Raw genomic sequence first — 21,316 nt, 5'->3', positions numbered from 1 at the left:
AAATCACAGAAACCCACACATACTTTCGTTATAATATTGTAAATACTAAGACAGTTTGGGAGTTCAGCTTTTTAGGCTGAGAGAAAACATCCTCGAGAATACGACAAAAATAGATGACCCAAGAGGAAGAGTAAAATGGGTCAATCCAGGGAAGCGGAAAAGGACTTTCCAGGCAGAGGGAAAATAATGGGCTAAGGCAGAGAGGCATGAAACAATAGGAAACATGCAGGAGAAGTCCAAGACTGCAATTTTTCTATCGCGAGTTAGAGGAAGAGAGTGCTAGTGGTAGAGTGAAGGATGAACGGGCTGTCATGGGGAGCCCTACCTGACAGGAGTACGCGCTGTTTGTTTACTGTCTGTGAGTGCTTCGGCACGATAAAATCTGCACTCCATATAGATCATCCCGACCACTGTGCAGAGGACGTATGTGAAGGAAGCAAGACGGCAGGTAGGAAAATAGGGTCAATGATTATCACAGCCATCAACAGAAGGACCTAACCTGAGGGGGAAATAACAGGAATTGGAAAGTAGCCACAGTATTAGTTATCGTAGTATGACTGCCCAGCAGAATCAGCAGGCCGTCTGGGAATGCTGGTGAGGGAGGAAGAAGAGTCTAGAACGCCAAACCAGTTGTATGCTTTGATGTCAGCGTTGTGAGAGGTCACTCATTGAGACTGGACACAGGCAGGACTCGTCGGAGGGGAAGATGACTCACTCCGAGTTGCAGATGCTAATTTGGAACGCTGGTTGGGATACCAAAGAAAACATTCAGGCACACAGATGAACATGCAAATTAAAGCTTAAGAGATGTCAGGGCTGGAGATAGAACGCATTGGCTTTAAACCATGAGTTCAGAGGAGATCAAGCTCGGAGAGCGTGTAAAGAGAAAACCGCAGTGAGAAAAGGGAGAATAGCCGTCTTTAACCTTTCTTCGGATAATGGCTTCAGTGAAAGGATTCTAATTGCTTCAGGTTATTGGTCACAGCTAACGTGATCATACAGCAAGCAATTACAGCACTCTCATGGACTGTGATGGCGCATCTCCTTGAATGTAAGCAGCACGTTCTTTCAATGGGAACATTTCTGAAATAGGGTCGCGTCTTATAAATGATCTCTGTCCTCATCCTCAGAAGAGCTGTTATGAAAAAGACTCTGCTTCTTAAAGAATTGATGGTGTTTCACCATGCAGTTTCTCTGGGAAAGAGACTCAGACAGATTTATGGGAAGGAGGTATGTTGAGAAATATCTTTAGGATCAGTATCTGTGAGGGAGAGGAAGAATGCTCACTTGTACAGAAGTAAGGCCATTGTGCCATCACCAACTGGGCTTTCAAGAGCTCTAAAGTTGGGATGGCCCTCTGGAGTTGTACCAGTTGGGAAAAGCCCTTAAAACGCTCCCCTCTTACCAAAACACCGGAAGGCTGCCTCTGGGGCATGGGTGTGACCCTGGATAAAGACAGTTTCTCCCAGAGAGGACTGCCCCCTGAGACTCTAGCAAGCAGCACTCCTGGCAGCTGTGGTAACCAACTCTTCATCCCTTAAGGAGAAAATGGCTACAGCATGGCATCCATTACAAGTGACACTTATGAATGAAGGCAGTGCAGCATTTTTATTTCAATATCATTTGGTCTTACCACGATCATGAAGTATTAAACATAAATCTTCTCTGCACAACCCATTTTAAGATCCATTTTTAGTAAAGTATAGGTCATCTGAAATCCCACCCTATTGGGGATAAAGCAGAGAAAGAGAATTATTTCTGAAAATTAAAAAAAAAATGTTAAAATTGAAAAAGACATTCACTACAAAACTCTTAGGGATTTCCTGAAAAATTATTTGGCAGTGGAAGAATAAAATAATAATGGTAAGTGCTAAGTTACTGAGCACTTAGGAGAGGCAGATTTACTATAAAGTCAGCGGTGCTCCAACACCTCTGTCTTGCCCTGTCAATGATGAAAAAGCAATAGTCCCAGCCCTGTCGAGGGGGCACCAAGGGTGGGTGGCCCCCAGCCTCTGGTCTACCTTCTACCTCCTTGAGGTCATACTGGGTTTGCAAACAGGTAGTAACTGCAGGCAGGCACCAATACTTCCTTCGATCTATCTGGACTCCAGGGACAATCTAGCCCCAGCAGACCTTGTGAAGGATCTGGAACTCATCTGTGACTCTACGGATATGAATATGATACAACAGGGCCACGATGTCCCAGGTCCTCAGCCACTTTACATTCCCTCCCTGCATCTCTCACAGCAAGACCTGCCCACGGGGTTAGGATGGGCGGGTCAAGAGGAAGCAGTAAGGACCTGGCCAAGCTGTGGAGACACTGACCTGAGATCTGGCCAAGTGAAACCCAGAAGCTGGATCTCTCTGAGGCTTCCCTCCAAACAAGGAGGACTGCCTGAGCAGGAAGCTGTGGGGTCATCAGAAATGCCCTATTTCCAGGAATGTGTTATCAAGATCAACGAATCCTTCCTAAACCATCAATAAGAAGAAACAAATTCCAACCTACTTTGCCACAGAAAAAAATAAACTTTGTCTAGCACCTAGCACATTCCCTCAGCCAAAAAAGGGACTATTTGCTCTATAAGAAAATACTAAAAGTCACGAACATCTAAAAGAGGAGATCTGAGTCTACACAGAGATCTGAAGGAAATAAAAGTATATAAAGATGAGTTAGGAAGTTTATTACTGACGATGATAACATTTTGTGATGTTTGTGGTATTTTTCAGTGCTTTCAATATCTGTAATTTGTGATTGCTCTTCCCCCTCTAAATAAATATCCCCCAAAATGTGCTAGTCAACTAATTTTTCATTCATAATTTAGTACTCTTTTTCCCAAAGAGGGCCCGGACACTGTAAATGCTCAAGGCCCTATGAACCTGGATTCTCTCTTATTTGTGATACGCTACACAACTTCTTCCAAGCGCTCCATTGATTTAATCAGATAAATGTATGAGGAGATGCTTTCATTAGGAAGAAGGCTGAGGACAAAGACTTTAAGGAACCTGCCATTAAGTGACTCACGGAGGACAAGGCAGTGTCAAGATTCGAATGCATCTTTCCTGAGCTCATGTTCTTTCAACTCTGGGCTATACCGAAATACGCGGTTTGCAGATTCTTTTGATGCACTTTGATATGCAGCCTTTCATATATCAATCAACACTTACTAAGTCCCTTTTTTGGCTAAGGGAATGTGCTAGGTGCTGGACAATATCAGGCAGATGCTATAAAGTTCCTATCCCCACAAACTATACAGACTAATAAGAAGACCCAAAATGCTGCAAAAGAAAAAATAAAATCAAAGGTATTAAAAAGTGCCACAAATAAATAAAGGAGGAATAATGAATTAAACATTCTCATCTCCCCAGTGGAAGAGTGTGAGCAAAGGTGTATAAACACAGGCTAAGTCTTCCTTTTATTCACAGAACATTGGGGAGCTAATGTTACAATATTTTAAAATTTCAACCCAAGATAGTGGATATATTTGGGATAACACATTATTAAAGTTTCATTTCAAGACTAATTAACAGATGTCTTCTGAGTGCCCATGATGTGACTGGCATTTTGATAGATATTTGGTGATCACACTGAGAAAAAAATTTCAGATCTGGAAAGAATAAAGAGATCCTGGAATCTAACATCTTTTGTAACGAGGAAGCTGAGGCTAAACGGATATGTGGCATATGTTTCAGGAGTCCTCCCTTTCAGGAAGCCTTTCCCTAAATGACCACAGTCACATACCATTTTACCTTTTTCTAAACTCTGCACAGGCTTTGTTCTGTGGCTCTTGTTCTTTGATTGGGTACTTGTTTTGTGTATATTGAGGTCACAAGCTTTTTAACTCTTTTTTTAAAATGATCAGTGACACTTTTAATATCTAAAAGCTACAGACCCATTCCTCAGAAAAATGCACATAAGCACATATCCATAGATTTAAATAAAATCATCTTAAGATTAAAATTTCATTCCTCTAGCGGTCTCGAGATCCCAGGTTAAGGATCTTTCTTCCAGATTGTTGGCTTCATGAAATGATTTTTTCTTATACAAACCCATAATATATGCATAAAGTACACTTATTTGTGTAACTCCTATAGTGCTAAATAGTGCAATAAATATGGTAGAAGCTTAGTAAATGTCCACTGATTTGAGTTACCCAAGAAGAAAGCTGCAGCCAACTGAAGACACAGAACCAGCCTCATCACTATGCTTGGTCATGTCTTACACTATTTCATGATTTCTCTTAAAAAAAAAAAGTGGGGGGAGGGGCATGCGCCTGGATGGCTCAGTCAGTTAAAGAGCTGCCCTTGGCTCAGGTCATGATTTCATGGTCCTGGGAACAAGCCCCATGTAAGGCACTCCGCTCAGCGGTAAGCCTGTATCTCCCTCTCCCTCTGCCCCTCCCCCTCACTCATGCTAAACTCTCTCAAATAAAAAAATAAAACCTTTAAAAAAAACAAAAGACAGTCATTACCCTTGTGGGCTCAGTTTTACAGTGGAGGTAAAATAAACATTCAAGTTCAAACTTAGTGTATAGGATATACACTAATAGGACTATATGTGCAACAAAAATTCACGTTTAGGAGAGGACAGCACCTGTAACATAGAAAATACTCAATAAATATCTGTAGGGTGATTGTGAATACATGAATAAATGAATAATAAAGAATGAATAAATGCTGCTGCAAATGGAGAGGGCTTTCGAATGGGGAGGCAACTGTGGTCAGTATTGAGTGAACTGTGACGAGCACCAGGTATTGTACAGGAGTACTGAATCACTATGCTGTACACCTTAAACTAATACTACACTGTATGTTAATTAACTGTAATTTAAATCAAAACTTAAAAGAGTGAATAAAATTTGAGTAAGAAGGAGGATATTTCAGCTAATATAGACCCAGCATAAATAATGCCATCTGATTAAAAGAAAACCCAAGAGCTTCCACTGAATAGAAAGTATTTAAAGGGAATCAGAGGACACTACAGGGAAGCAAAACTTACCACCCCAAAAATGTGTCTCTTTGACACTGGATTATTGTCAGTTGGTTATTTTTTTAAGAAACAGAAGGTTCAGGGAAAACCTTTGGCCTTCCTCCTAACTGCCTAAAAGAATTTAGAGGCCTCTCCTTGGGAAGGGAGCTATCAGCATAGATAACAATAGTATAATACGAATAATACAACAATATTATAATATGAACAATAGTATAATGTGAAATAATATGAATATATTATATGAATATAATAACAATAGTATCAGATGGTGGCAGACAGGCAGGAACTTAATAAACTCAGGGCTTCTGCATGGCCCAGGAAATATCTGTTTAACGAAAGGGCACTTGTTATGATGAGCACTGGGTATTAAATCTAAGTGATGAACCACTAAATTCTACTCCTGAAACCATTACTACACTATATATTAACTATCTAGAATCTAAATAAAAATTTGAAGAAAATAAATAAAAGGGAGCCCCCCCCACCTGTTCAGTAATATCCCCCCCTTGAAGAATTTACTCTTTTTTATCTTCCTGTGAATTGTCTTCCCCCCCTTTGAAGTCCCAGACCCAATCCCCTTCTCCGTAGCTCTGCCTGGCAGGTAAGCCTCAACCGCCTGACTACTCGTGGGCCTCATATTCTTATGGAGCCCTCCTACACACATAATTCAATTTGATTTTCTCCTGTTGATCTGTCTCGTGTCAATTTAATTCTCAGACCAGCCACAAGAATTTTGAAGGGGAGAGGAAAGTTTCTCACCAACCAAATACATTTGACTCGTCAGGCTGGGGTGCGATCACATGGGATCTAGAAAGCGAAGCTGAGGAATCCGATTTGATTTTCTAGATTCTTAGACAGTAATGTTACCTAATAGCTGTCCTTGACAGAAATTCATAATTAAATGCCAAACTGAAGAGAAAAAAGTCAAATGTATCATTTTTTTAAACATCAGTTTGTATAAACACTCAGACCAGTTATTCATCTATTATTTCACAAACCATGGCCCTAATCTGATAAATAGTCCTCTACTTTAATAAATAAGTTTGTGTTTCCTGGTAATCAATAGCCATTTTTTTTTTACAGGGAAGGAAAGACTTGATTTTTTTTTAATAATTTTTCAAAAGATTTTATTTATTTATTTGACAGAGAGAGAGACAGCGAGAGAGGGAGCACAAGCAGGGGGAGTGGGAGATGGAGAAGCAGGCTTACTGCTGAGCAGGGAACCAGACATGGGGCTCGATCCCAGGACCCCAGGATCATGATCTGAGCTGAAGGAAGACCCTTAATGACTGAGCCACCCAGGCACCCTAGCAAAGACTTGATTTAATGCTGAGCCCATGTTTTAATTATTAGCTGGGTAAGTACAGGGTTGGGTCATAATTAGTTCATATCCTATATGAAATATTCCAACTCCTCAGCACATATGCCTAATAGGAGCTCTCTTCTGGATTGTGGCCCTCTTTGTTACTATTGCTTCCTTAAGTGTATTTTTTTTTTAATTTGTATTATCAAGTATTCATACCGTGTCTGTATTTTGACCAGGCTGCTAAAGCTCATCAGGATTCAACCTCTTTACAAATCCCCTCACAGTATGACTGGGGTATAGCCCCCTGTGGGACTTTACCTAGGAAGCTGGCATCCATCTTGTCAGTTCAGATGAAAGAATGAACTAGAGGTTGTATCAGCCCCAAGGCACACAGAGGCCGAGGCTCAAGGGATAGGAATGCTTACTCATCATTCAAAGTAACTTGTAGGACAAGTAGCTAATCAGCACTGATGAAATCTCTCACATACAAAGATATTTCTCACATTCCAAGTCTCTTGAGAGGAAACAGATCTTCAAAGGACCAGATGGAGTGGCACCAGAAGTTAGTAAGTGGCATCTGCTGACACGACCCTCAGGGCCTCCGATCGGCAGGGGCCACCTTCTCAGGAGACCCCTGCCCCAAATTTGCCCTTAAAAACCCTCACTTGCAAGGCGTCAGAGAATTTGGGATTTTTGAACCTCCCCATTTTCCCACCACACCAATAAAGTAGTCTATCTTTGTTTGCAGTAAGAGCTCAGTGTCATTTTTTATTGGCTTGCTGTGACCTGAGTGGATGAACTCTCATTTGGTTCAGTTATAGAAGTTTGATGGGGAAAAATATGTAACTTGAAAAAATTAATTTTATTTGTGGAATTCAATTACTGATATTTTCCAAGGTTGGCCTCAGTAAAGAAAATTCAGAATTAATCATCAGTAAGTGAAATTTTTCTAGTGTTCACATTTTCTTTCAACAAATATGGATCTTAATTTAAGAAGAGGGTGAACAAAGCTGGATATTAATGTATGAATAATTTATATGGGAAGCTAATAGTTAAACTTGCCTTTGCTGTTAAAGCTGAACAAACGCTCAGAAAAAAACTCCAAAGTTCAGCGAGAACTATTTTCGAAGAAGGAAAGGTACACTGGAAGAACAAAACCTTGCATTAATAATCTCTATAGCAGAGCACATGCATTCAAACATTGTATCTAATGTTGACTCTTCATCAAAAATTTTGAACAACTGTCTAGAAAAATCACTAAGTCTGTGATTTAAACTGAAACACAGTCTATATGGTGCCAAAGGAAAATAATGAGTCTTGGCCTCAGGAACAACAAAATGGGTCACTTAGAGTCTGGGAGTTACATACAACAAATGGAGAGAATTGCCTTTCTGTACAAACAACCCCTTACCAAGCCAATTAATGACTTAACTCAAGCACCCAAAGAGATTTTATGGGTTATTATCTGAAAAGAAAGAAGGCTCTATAATAGGGTAAAAAGGCCATGCAGAGTAATTGCCTTAGGGAAAAAAAATAAAGTTTTCTCACTTTCCAGTAGAAATATAGGAAACATAAATTATATAGGAATGAGAAATATGTTAAGGATCCTGTTATTTCGCTTTGATTCCCTTGGGCACCCATTATCATGCTAGAACTTAATACTTCCATAAAACAAACACCATGAGCAGAAAAGAAGATGACAGAAAATTCTTTTCCCACTTAGGGCATTTCAACATCTGGGCTACCATGGGCCATTAAAGCACAACAAAACGGCCTGCGTGGCCTGCCATGTACCCTTTTATTTATTTATTTTTAAGGGGAAAATGTAAGGAAATGGCTGGTTTAGACTCCCGTTGACTGCTGAGCAACCTATTTCCAGGCAAAGCAAAAGATTACTATGATTCTACTCCCCTTTAAACAACACATCTTTTCCCTTTTTATTTAGGTTAATTAAACATGCCAACTCATACCAAAAAAAAAAAAAAAGAGAGAGAGAGAGAGAAGGAAAAAAAACATGTTTCATGTTTCATCTCATGCAGGAGTTCAGAGCAAAAATCAAAAGGTGTTTTGGGGAAAGAAGAAAATTTACAATAATGGAAAACAGGCAGTCTGTCGGACTCTGCTTGAGGAAGGCCACATAGGACAACTAATAAATTGCAGAATTACAGGGATAATTGAGGTGTGTGCTGGCTGAGCTGAATACCATAGATGTCAGAACACAAGAATACAAAGACAGGGTGACATGTAAGTGGAGAAGAAGTCTGAATATAGAAGAACTGGCATTAAAGGGTGCTTATTTCAGTTAGGAAATCTCCCCCCAAATGTTCAATTTATACTCACTGAGGACATCCTGGTGCATAGCAGCTCTCGGGAGCTATGCATAGAGTAGCAAAAGAGGTGAATTAACTTAATTGATATTTGGTCTTTGAGAGTGTAACTATCCAAGGAAGACACCCAGAAAGCTTGGGTCTAATGTCCAGCATGGATAGGTCCAACAAGGCTATATAGAGCCCCTGAAGGAAGGCTGGCGGGAGAGGAAAAGAGTGGTCCGATGAAGGATGTGTCCAAATAAACTGGGCAAACAGAACTCTGAGTTAAAACTAACACTCAGGTTCCGAGATTTTAGTAGTACACAGGGCAGCAACTTATAAAGATAATTTCTGACCACATTTTATAAGACATCCCTTTAGAGCCAAGACATAAAGCCATCCCCATAGAGGAAGCTTTACAGCAAAACTTTCCATCAAGTGTTTGTTCGACAGAAACAGAACCAACCGACAGCTCTCTGATATTCAAAGAACAGCCAAAAAAATAAAAGCAGTAATACAATATTCATTTAGTGGAATGAAGCACATAAAACACAGGAGATAGCTCACTTCTGGACATGGTATTGGTGGCATCAGGCTTCCTGCCTTGAACACGCAGAGTCACACTCGCCCTCCGGCTATAATAAAATATTGCTATCCAGCTAGAAAATCAACACATTGGCTTCCAAAGCACATGGACGCGATAGTTTTCCTATCAGAATCCTACAGCTTTATGAAGCCACGTACTGATGGAATGGCAGTGTAAAAAGAAAATAAAACCGAAAGGAACAGACAAACAGCTGTTTCCCCTTGCAACTAAGGCATCACTGCAAACATAGAGTAGTGGAGGTTCTTACACAGTGAAAACTCTTTTTGTTCTCTACATACTGAATGACAGCACGAATAGTCTTGTTCTGTTTTGGTTGCTGTTTTCCAAACTTTATTACCAGAAAAAGCATTCCCTATGTGCATGTGGCCCATAATATCTTCCCTTCCAGGGAGAGAAGTTATAGCGCAGACCCCATTTCTAACTTAAGTGTTGATTTAATTTTCTTTAACACTTTAGAAACTCAACTAGATGCTTGGACTTGTCACAGCTGGGCCACTGACTTGGAGGAGAACCCAAGAGAATGGCAATGCCAGTGCTCTGTACCACATCCTCCACAAAGAAAGGCAAAATTAACTTTGCTGAGACAATGCAGAACAGCTCTGGCCATCATCTGCCATCACAATGTCTGTTTTAATAATCAGTACTTTATTCTCAAGAGCAGAAACAGGGATTGCTCATTAAAGAGCAATGATGCATATATCATGACCAATGACACGCCAAATAAAAGGTATTTCTGGTGACATAAAGAGAAAGAAGAAAAAAAAATGGAACAGTTTTTTGAAAAGAGCAAAGTGTGCATAAAAGTTGAAACCCAAGAAAGTTTTCTTGTGTGAAGAAAGAAAAGTAACTCTATGGCCATTCCAATGAATTTTACTATAATATCACACACATTCAACTATAAAATTTTTTCACAAGTCTTTATGAGATCCAGCAAAGAAATTTCTAAACTGTCAAACCAAAATAAATATTTCCAGCAGCTCGGACACTAGCCAAAATATGTCACTGCTATGCTTAAAATAAAAGAAACTTAGAACAGCTCATTTAAGGGACAATAAAGTTCAGAGATGTCTAGTGATTTATCCCAAATTACGTAGTTATCAAGAAAAACCAGGACTGGACTTTGTTTCACACACAAACTACACTGTTGCTAATACAACTGAGCAGGTTATAGTCTGTGAGGCTCCATCTGACCCGGTTAAGTCATGGGGGAAAAAAAGCAGAGGTCTATTACCATCTTCATGATGAAAAAAAGAAGATTCAAAGGGGCCATAGAGAAATCAACGGTTCTCTCAAAAAAAGTTGCCCTCAACAGCCTAAGAAATGTATGCCATATAACTATTATTTAAAATCAACAAAATAATACTTATCTGTTTTCCTTTTTCACAGTGTACAATATATTCGGCTTCATAAAAATCCATGTGGTGTCCAGTCGATGGCAGCTTTATTAGATTAAGAATTGGTTTGTTCTTAATTGCTTTATATCTTCCGCAGTTTGCAGCAATCTTTAGCACACTGCTATAGGAATTATAGTACTCAACTCAATGGCTTCTTAAAAGTATATAAATAAAAAGAAAAACTATGATTGCCCTCAGACTTCAAAAAGACACAGAAATGAGTGTGACTCTTAGTTAACCAACTCTTTAAAGCAGGGGGGAGACGGGGTACAAAGGAGAAACCAAAGCTTGAAATCAAAACAGGGTAGACCAAACCAACATTAGCATAAATCACAGAAATATGGAGAGTTAACAAAACCTAATGTATGTGATTCTTGACCATCTGGATCTCCTGTTTACAGGACCAGTGTGCACAGAAAGCTTGTGCTAGAACACTCTGAGGCAGTACTTTTTCTAGCACGATGTGGCACCAACACAGTCTGACTATAGAGCACTAAGGCTGGTCTCCATAATGCTCATGGATGACATCCAACCCTCAGATCAATGTGATATGGGGACAAAGGTCTATCATTCAACCAAAACCCGGGCTTGACCTCCAAATCTGTCAGTTACTGTTTTGAGTAATAGGATGCAGCAAGTAGAATAATACACCCCCCCAAACCCCCCAAATCCCACCCTAAATGTGCATCTGATGAAGGATCGCCCCTGGGTTGTGTTATGTTATATGGGTACAGCTGATCTTAATAGAGAGATTACTGAAGGGGATGGGGAGGAGGTGGCTAATCTAATCACACGAGGCTTTAAAAGCAGAGCATTTTATCTTCCTGGTGGCAGAAGGGAAAGCCAGGTAGTCTCAAATCGTAAGGAGGACTACACACTGCCTCCGAGAGAGCCGCTGTAGGAAGCAATCCCAGTGGCCTCTAGGAGTGGTGCATGACACCTGCCGATAGCCAGCAAAGTAGTAAGGACATTACTTCTACATCCACAAAGGACTGGGGCGCCTGGGTGACTCAGTAGGTTAAGCCTCTGCCTTCAGTTCAGGACATGATCTCAGGGTCCTGGAATCGAGCCCCGCCTCGGGCTCTCTGCTCAGCGGTAGCCCGCTTCCCTCTCTCTCTCTCTGCTTGCCTGCCTGTCTGCTTGTGATCTCTCTCTCTCTGTCAAATAAATAAATAAAATCTTGGCCTGAGTTCTGCCAACAAGCTGAATGAATCTGGCATGGATTCTTTCCAGAGCCTCCAGATAACAGCCCAGCCTGGCAGAAACCTCAATGTCTACCTTGAGACCCTCGGTAGACAATACAGTTGAGTCTGCCTGACTTGATCTCTGAAACTGTGCTATAGTTAACAGGAGTTATTTTAAGTCACTAAGTTTGTAAAGATTTGTTACACAGCATAGAAAACTAACATATGAGGGAATTTATTTAACTTCCAAAACTGCTGAAAAATATAAAAAAAACCAAATCACTCATGGTTGTCATGAGAAGGCACACCGGGTACAGTATTTCACATGCAGAAAGAATTCAGGACGTGATTACCGTACCTTTAAATACTTCATTTTATGATATTTCAGAGATCTCTGACACATTTTGGAAGTCAACCTTTTTGAGGTCCTCTGCAAACCTGTTTGGGTGCTACTTGCCTTTGTTCCCCTATACATGAACAGATTTACAGGTTTGTGAGATTAAAATGAAGTTTTATGAGTATTATGCTAAGTGAAATAAGTCAGACAAAGACAATTATCATAGGATCTCACTGACTTGAGGAATTGAAGAAACAAGACAAAGAACCATGGAGGAAGGCAGGGAAGAATGAAACAAGACGAAACCAGAGAGGGAGACAAACCATAAGAAACTCTTAACCTCAGGAAGCAAACTGAGGGTTGCTGGAGGGGAGGGGAGGGGAGAGAGATGGGGTGGCTGGGTGACAGACACTGGGGAGGGTATGTGCTATGGTGAATGCTGTGACTTGTGTAAGACTGACGAATCACAGACCCGTATCCCTGAAACAAATAATACATTATATGTTAATAACAAAATGAAGTTTTATATCACAATAAAATATTCAGATGATTCTACAAAGCCCATGTAAAACCCAGTCTTGTTAACTTGTTATTTTGTATGTTTATTTTGTATGTCTTGTTAATTTGTATGTTCATCGATACACGTCACACTTCAGTTGACCATAAACTAACCACAACATAAAGGATTCGCATCCTCATCAGTAAACAAAGGTCCTGAGGGCTCTAGGTTGTGACTCACTGCTGCAATAAAAAGCACCTGAAGTATTAACTGAAACCTGCAAATCTAGTATCAACTTCAGTCAAACAGTTTAAATTCTGGCACCCAAACAGAAAGATCAAGTGCTTTGTTAATGTTCAACTTGCTGACTTATTGAACTGCTCTGAGTAATATGCAGTCACCAAAGTACAAATGTGTGCTGAGAGAGAAAGGCAGGTCGTTAATTATGCTGGAATATTTGGAATGCAGTAAGAAACCAGAGTGTTTGCTCTGAGAGAGAGAAACCATATAATAATACTGAAAAGAGACTGAATTCATGAGGCTATTGTCAGGATGACAGGATATTCTATATGTTAGGCAAATATGGGCAGAAGATAGGGAGAGGTAGCCAATTACAGTGTGTGAGTGGAAACACACTGTGGGAAGGAAATAAATACATTACCTCTTATGTGTCATAAGAGGCTGATGTGTTCAAAGAACCGCCATCTAATAGTGGGGAACTCTGAGGACAGTAGGGCCAGGGGGTTATTATCCGTCTGAAGAGGGCAAGGAAGCCGTAGAAAGCTGTAGGAAGCAAAGAAACATCACCAGCATAGGAAATATGGTGAGGAGATAAAGCAAAGTTGAGGTATTTGATTTAGGTGCCATCATTCTCAGAGCAAAGTGCTAAGGGAATTGCCAAAAATACAAAGGCAGTCAAATTAAATCATATCCTGTGTGACATAAAGCTACCATTTAACGAGAGACCATGTAAACAGTTGAGCTGAATGTTTGATCTTTGGCACACAACGAAAAGATGGATCATTGTATGCTTTTTCTTTTTCAATGCCAAACAACTATGGGTCCTGATCCAGAAAACAGGGCTTCTGTTGAATTTGTAATTGGATGAAAAATGCATAAAGGCAAGAAGGAAATTTTATCAGTCTACCCCCAATTAATCCATTCAACAAATATGGATCACCCACTGCAACGCTCTAAGTGCTGGCTATGAAGTGAAGACACAACGGTGACCAAGGTCAATGTCATACCTGTCCTCGTTGAGTTCACTGTCCAGTGAGGAAGACGAACCCACAGCTATTACATAATAGTGGGAATTACTAGAGGAGGATACTATGAAAACACCAAGAGAGGTGTCTAGCCTGAAAATAGACTTTCTGAAGGAAGAAACACGGAAGCTAGGGCCTCCAGGGCAAGCAGACATTCCTTAAGTGAGAAGGGGATGGGAGAGTGGCACATGCAGGGGGCCACATGTCTAATGGCTAGAAGAAAAGAAACGGAGTTGTGTTTTCAAGAAAATGAAGTCATTCCCTAAAACTAGGACTATACTCAACATACGTACCTGTCTATAAACTGGAGTATCTCTCCTTTGTTATTACTGCTTTTATGTCTGTTTTTAAATTGGGCAGTGCCAAACTAGAAGTGGTGAGGAGCCCTCCCTGATTTTATGATGAAGTTTGCTCTTATGTATGAAATCTACTGTTCAATCTAGATCCTGCGAATATTTTTCTATGGAAAACTGCTACTCCCAAATGTTTGAAATCCCTTGTTTTTTGCAAAATGGGCAAGACTGTGTTCCCATTTTGTCATACATACCCACAAGATACTGTAGTATATAAATCATAAAGTTACTGAGACTACAAAACAACAAAGATATATGCAACAACATATTTTGTTGTGAAGTCACTTAAAAAATAAGGAAACTCTAACCAATTGAAATGACATTGAAACTACAAGATTAAAACAACAAACAAAAGGGACGCCTGGGTGGCTCAGTTGGTTAAGCGGCTGCCTTCGGCTCAGGTCATGATCCCAGCGTCCTGAGATCGAGTCCCACATTGGGCTCCTTGCTTGGCGGGGAGCCTGCTTCTCCCTCTGCCTCTGCCTGCCACTCTGTCTGCCTGTGCTTGCTCTCGCTTCTCTCTCTATGACAAATAAATAAATAAAATCTTAAAAAAAACAACAACAACAAACAAAAGCAAGGGAAGCAAGGGCAAAAATGAACTATTGGGATTTCATCAAGATCAAAAGCTTTTGCACAGCAAAGGAAACAGTTAACAAAATCAAAAGACAACTGACAGAATGGGAGAAGATATTTGCAAATGACATATCAGATAAAGGACTAGTGTCCAGAATCTATAAAGAACTTAGCAAACTCAACACCCAAGGAACAAATAATCCAATCAAGAAATGGGCAGAGGACATGAACAGACATTTCTGCAAAGAAGACATCCAGATGGCCAACAGACACATGAAAAAGTGCTCCATATCAAATCAAAACCACAATGAGATATCACCTCACACCAGTCAGAATGGCTAAAATCAACAAGTCAGGAAATGACAGATGCTGGCGAGGATGCGGAGAAAGGGGAACTCTCCTATACTGTTGGTGGGAATGCAAGCTGGTGCAGCCACTCTGGAAAACAGCATGGAGGTTCCTCAAAATGTTGAAAATAGAACTGCAATATGACCCAGCAATTGCACTATTGGGTATTTACCCTAAAGATACAAACGTAGTGATCCAAAGGGGCACGTGCACCCGAATGTTTATAGCAGCAATGTCCACAATAACCAAACTATGGAAAGAACCTAGATGTCCATCAACAGATGAATGGATCAAGAAGATGTGGTATATATACACAATGGAATACTATGCAGCCATCAAAAGAAATGAAATCTTGCCATTTGCGACAACATGGATGGAACTGGAGCGTATCATGCTTAGCGAAATAAGTCAAGCAGAGAAAGACAACTATCATATGATCTCCCTGATATGAGGAAGTGGTGATGCAACATGGGGGCTAAGTAGGTAGAAGAAGAATCAATGAAACAAGATGGGATTGGGAGGGAGACAAACCATAAGTGACTCTTAATCTCACAAAACAAACTGAGGGTTGCTGGGGGGAGGGGGGTTGGGAGAAGGGGGTGGGATTATGACATTGGAGAGGGTATGTGCTTTGGTGAGTGCTGTGAAGTGTGTAAACCTGGTGATTCACAGACCTGTACCCCTGGGGATAAAAATATATGTTTATAAAAATAAAAAATTTAAAAAAAAAATGAAAAAAAAAACAACAAACAAAAAGCTAAAATCACTCTCCATCCCTATTCTATGTTCTTTAAGTCTTGGTTAAACACCAAGAGAAAAAAAAAATGAATTATAATCTATTTCTCTTTTTGTCATCAAGGAATTAAAGTGACAGCTATTAAGAATTAATAAATTCTAAAAAAATTCTAATAAATTCCATTGCTAAACCACTGACGATAATGTAATGGTTCAACATTCGCAACTCAATCAATGTGATACAACAAATTAATATGAGAAGAGAAAAGAACCACATGGTCCTCTCAATTGATGCAGAAAAAGCATTTGACAAAATCCAGCATCCGTTCCCGATTAAAACACTTCAAAGTATAGGAATGGAGGGAACATTCCTGAACCTCATCAAATCTATCTATGAAAGACCCACAGCAAATATCATCCTCAATGGGAAAAAGCTTGCAGCCTTCTCATTGAGATCAGGAACAAGACAAGGATGCCCAATTTCACCACTCTTGTTCAATATAGTATTAGAAGTCCTAGCAACAGCAATCAGACAACAAAGAAAAATAAAAGGTATCCAAATTGAAGAGTTTGAAGAAGTCAAACTCTCTCTATTCACAGATGACATGGTTCTTTATATGGAAAACCCAAAAGGCTCCATCTCCAAACTACTAGAACTCATACAGCAATTCAGCAACGTGGCAGGATACAAAGTCAATGTGCAGAAATCAGTGGCTTTCTTATACACTAACAATGAAAATACAGAAAGGGAAATTAGAGAATCGATTCCATTTACTATAGCACCAAGAACCATAAGATACCTGGGAATAAACCTAACCAAAGAGGTAAAGGATCTGTACTTGAGGAACTACAGAACACTCATGATCAACTAAAAAGACTTTAAAACTCTCAAACTAGTAGATTTCCTCAGAGATACAAACAGATTCTTCATTCAACACATTAGTTAGAAGTGGTTACAATTTTTCTTACATTAGTTAGAAGTGGTTACAATTTTTCTTTAATTATAAACCATTACTATGAGCTGTATAGATCATAAACCCTATCTTATTTCATATTATTATGTGCTAGTAATGATCACTGAAGTATAGGGGAAAAAATTAAAACCATTAGCCCCTGTATATAGAAAAATACCTACATTTCATCAAATGCAAAATGAAAACCCACAGTATTAGGAAGATGGCCACAATTCCAGGCATCCTGCGCCCTTATACAACACGCTTCACCACTCCGCCCACCGAGAGGTGAAGTCTCTTTCCCCTCCCACCAATCTGGATTGGCCCTCTCCCTAGAACCTGCTATGACTGAGAGGATGTGGCAAAAACAACCAGCAATCTCCAAGGCTAGTTCTAGGAGGGCTTGCCACTGCATTTTCTCCATCTTGGAATGTTTCTGCTGCCTTGAAAGCAAAACCAGGGAAACTACTAATGAAGAAACTACAGGGAGAAAAAAACTCAGACCACAGCCAGTCCCAGGTTCCCAGACATGTGAGTGAGGAAACCTTGGATAAGACGAGACAAGGCCCGCAGAAAAGTTGTCCAACCAGCAGACAGAATCATGAGAAATAATAAAGTGTGGTGGTTTTGAAGCCACTAAATTCTGGGTGTTTTCTTATATAGCAACAGACAACTGAGTCGCTACATATAAACTTTTCAATCACAAGATTTAGAAAATAGGAGTTTGTAAATCCTTGTCAACATATCCCTCAGACTGTATAACATGAGATCATCTAACCTTCCATAGCACTCTAAAGTACTTTTCATAACCTCCTTTTTTCCCAACATAACCTATGAGCTAGTTACCATTACTATCCAGATTTAAAGAGGAGGAAACAAAGTCTGATTAGTTTACCCAGTTAGTTAGTGTGTCCACAAAACTGAGTCTCCCTTTTAGTCTGTGACTTTCTTCAAGTCAGGCTTACCTAATGCATCTTTGTATCTCAAGCATATGCATGGCGACTGCAATAAAGAAGGGTATATTTTTAAAGCTGGATGGATGAATGTGTGGACAGATAGATGGATGAATGGATAAATGAATCCACTGGTGCCTCCTCAGCTATTTTAAATATTTAAGAAAAATGATATACATCATTTTGGTGGGTAGTTCCCCCACCACCTGCAAACACACCCCCAGCCCCTCCAAGTTTTTTCTTTTCCATGCTCATTGTTTTGGCTATTTTTCACTTGAGTTAGTATCTAGATATTTTATATTCTTGGCTGTCTTCTCCTAAGTCAAATTCTACTTACCAATGCTTCTCTTAAAACTGAGAACTTGAAACTGAACATAATACTGAGTTCATCTAAAACTACTCTCTGTAATCTGAACTCTGCATCCATAAGAAAGGAACAGTCTCTGTGGATTTCAAAAGTTTATCAGAAATAAAGCATCACCTTAAGTAAAACAAAATAATTTCTAGGTTTTAACGAAAAAGACTGAATCTCTCTAGAAATTTGTTGTAAAATACAAAATGCCTTGGCTAAATTTACAATCAATAAAAGTCAGCTAGGAAAACGTACTTACTCTCTAGTAATCTACTTGAATTGAGGGAATAAATGGACTCATTAATTTTGGCTAGCTTAAGAGCCTTCTTTAAATTGTACCATTGATTCTGGTTAATTTGGATAGAATTAAAGAACTCAAATTGTTTTTTTAATTCTTTCTATATGCATTTACTTTGGTCAGTCTTAAAAGAATACAACTCCCTCCAACCCCACATTTAAAATACAAATAATCTCAATGTTTTAAAGTGACGGGCAGCTGGTTATGAATAAGGGACAGGCAGGGCTAGGCAGGGAGAGACAGGCACTGGGCCATAAGATCAGGCTCAGAAAATTCAAAACGTAGGAGATGAAAAAAAACCTGAGATAAGAGAACAAACCAGACCATCCAGTCCTAGATGTCAGAGGTGGGGTCTTATGTAACAGCTACTTGTGACCAACCAAGGATTACTGGACTCTAAAAAGGACGCCATTGAAGGGGTTATCACTAGTCCTTACTCAACAGTGCAATCACTAGAGATGTTAAACAGATCTAAGATCCCTGGTTAGTTTTCTATAAAAGAGATCCCTAAAAGCCTTCAGTGGCAACCTGTAGGGGCCCCTCTGACCTGAGAGATTTTCTCCTGTATCCTTGCTTAATAAACATCTATTACTTTACTCACTCTCCTTTGAGAAATTCATTCTTAGACCCCATGAGACAAGAACATCTCTCTCCCACATCAGCTACAATTCTTATGTCTGGTTTCATTCTATCATTTATCATGATTACAGCATCATAGACCAAAAGTAACACTTTTTGTCTCTGTGACACCCGTGACACCCAGCAAGTCAAAATTAATTTTGCATTAATTTCTGTGGAACTATGAAATCATGAATTCCCTGAAATGGCTATATTACGTTCTCATGAGTATTTTAGAAAAGGATCTATATTAATTTTATTGAACTTACTTTGGTATCTAATTGAAAGAGAAGTTCTTACAAAGTAACTTTACAGGACTCACAAGAAGAAAAATACAATTTTATAAAATCTAGTTCTAGACAAAAATTCTTTTGCTTTAAATATTTATATCATTTTGTCTTCACAACACTATTCAATTTTAGTTAGAATACTGTAATACAGGCATCCATGCTCACTAATGACTTCTCAAATTATATAGCTGCTGAAGATGAAGAAATCTAAATCTAGGGGCACCTGGGTGGCTCAGTGGGTTAAGCCTCTGCCTTCGGCTCAGGTCATGATCTCAGGGTCCTGGGATCCAAGCCCTGCATCGGGCTCTCTACTCAGCGAGGGGCCTGCTCCGCCCACCCCTGCCTGCCTCCCTGCCTGTTTGTGATCTCTTTCTATGTCAAATAAATAAATAAAATCTTAAAAAAAAAAAAAGAAATCTAAATCTAGATCTCTAACCCACAACAACTCTGCCAAGGTTCTGTTCTTCTGCAATGAATTACAGCAGGGGTTGGCAAGCTAGGTCTTTAGATGATAAATCAGGTTGCAGCTTGTTTTTGTTCTACATTTTTTACCTTTTTAAAAAAATTAGAAGAAGAGTTTAAAACATTTAAAAAGAAGATTCTGTAAACAGAGTCCATATTTGGTGCACAAAGACTAAAATATTTATCATCTTGCCCTTAACACAAACTATTTGTCAATTCGTGACCAACGGATGTTTCTACCTGAATAGCCTATCACTATCTCAAACTTGACCTAAAATCAAAATTTTTCTGTCCAGGCCTACAAAAACTCTTATAGACTACAGCAGAGAAAGGAGCACCTCACAACATACATCACCACCTACCCCTTAAAAAAAATTCTCCCTAGACAGTACCCTCTTCTGACAACTCTCCATTTCTCTCCTATTCAACACTGGCTGGAGTCCCTCTATAACCCCAGCCAGTCATCTCTATGTCTTCCTGGATTCCTGCTGCTATTTGCAACAACTTAATCTGGGCTTGTGTCTCCTTAAGGCTGAACTGTCTTAGCTTCAATCTTTTCTCTCACTTTTTGACTCTACTCTTTGTATTCCTTATGGGTTCATTTATAACAACATTACCATCACCCAAATTTTATCAAGTCTTCCTACTGCTTACTATTATATGTCTAAATACCATGGTACTTTCAATACATACATACATACATACATACATACTATGACACTTTCAAAGTCCTACTCACTCAGGTACCTTTATTTCCAAATTTTCCATTTAGTTGTCAAAAGCAAGTTTCTTATTTCCCTCCAGTGAGGTCGATCAGTTTACCACATTCCACTTATGTTCCATGCCTTCAAATATCTAAAAAAGGATAATTTTTTACTATGACTAATAATATCAAAGGAATAATTGCTAACAAATAATCAAGTACTACTTATCATTACTGTTCTAAGCTATGCATATATTTTTAACTAACTTTTTTATTACGGCAACTTTGTAAGGAAGATAATGATATTATCATAGCACAAAGTTGAGAAATCTGAGGAACAGAGAAATTATACAATTTGCCCAAAATTACACAGTGAAAACAGGTGGCAGCATCAGAGCAGGAAACCAGGCATCCTGGCTTGCATCCATATTTTTACCACTATACTATCCTCTTCTCAACTAAAGCAATATTCATTCCTGTTTGGAAGATCCCTACCATCTGGCTTTACCAGAGGCTCCTACCTTGAAAATGTGACTTGGTCTAGAGAGAGCTTGTTCACAGTAGAGAGTAAAAACACAATCTATATATAAACACCTGACCAAAAAAAAAAAAAAAAAAAAAGAGAGAGAGTAAAAACACAGTCTATATATAAACACCAGGTGACCGTCAGGATCAGAAGGATGGGATGCAAGTCGATGTCTCAATGAGGATGTAAGGAGCCTAAGAGAAACAGAGGTTGAAGAAGACACATGTACAGTAAATTCCCCCTTCAGGGGTTGATATATTT

General features: G+C 39.4%; 1 protein-coding gene across 6 annotated transcripts in view; it reads right to left on the bottom strand.

The window, feature by feature from the left end:
* IL15 (interleukin 15) overlaps positions 1-21,316 on the bottom strand; it is an 82,232-nt gene that overhangs the window by 24,731 nt on the left and 36,185 nt on the right. The window contains exon 1 of one of the 6 annotated variants that reach the window (XM_059378668.1): positions 20,574-20,643. The exons of 4 other annotated variants lie outside the window; for them this stretch is intronic. The gene's annotated coding sequence lies outside the window, so the exon portion shown is untranslated. Of the gene's footprint in view, positions 1-1,633; positions 1,723-20,573; positions 20,644-21,316 lie in introns of those variants that run through there. One more of the 6 variants, XM_059378659.1, reaches the window with a different exon arrangement.

Source organism: Mustela nigripes, chromosome 1, assembly GCF_022355385.1.
Source record: "Mustela nigripes isolate SB6536 chromosome 1, MUSNIG.SB6536, whole genome shotgun sequence".
In the NCBI taxonomy this organism is placed as follows: domain Eukaryota; kingdom Metazoa; phylum Chordata; class Mammalia; order Carnivora; family Mustelidae; genus Mustela; species Mustela nigripes.
Note: the sequence above shows the minus strand (reverse complement) of the source record. Positions and strands in the feature narration are given on the sequence as shown.